Raw genomic sequence first — 445 nt, forward strand, 5'->3', positions numbered from 1 at the left:
TTATTAGCATAAATAATTTTAGGAAAGGAGTTCCTCAGGGAAAGTGGCATGGCATGTTCATTAGCATAAAGGAAGTCAGAAAGGTGATAGGAATGGTGTTTGAGATGAGTAGATTGGCAAAGATCTCTTAATCACATTTAAAAACACACAGGCTATGAGAACTTCAACTTCCCTACTAATCAGGGAAATGAAAATTTAAATCAAACCTCATTACCACATCACAGCCACCAGAATGACTCCATAAAAAAGGCAGACATAGCAAGTTTGGAGCCATCAGAACTTCTAGTGTTTCTAGTGGTAATAAGAGCTACTGCTTCCAAGGCCTGTTGTGCAATCTCAGTGCCATGAAGCTTCCACAGCAGCGTCTAGTACTGTTGCTGTTATTTTATAAAATGGTGCAACCACTTTGAAAAACTTGGACAGTGTCTACTATAGTCAAATGTGC

The sequence above is a fragment of the Myotis brandtii genome, unplaced genomic scaffold, assembly GCF_000412655.1.
Source record: "Myotis brandtii unplaced genomic scaffold, ASM41265v1 scaffold191, whole genome shotgun sequence".
NCBI classification, from domain to species: Eukaryota; Metazoa; Chordata; class Mammalia; order Chiroptera; family Vespertilionidae; genus Myotis; species Myotis brandtii.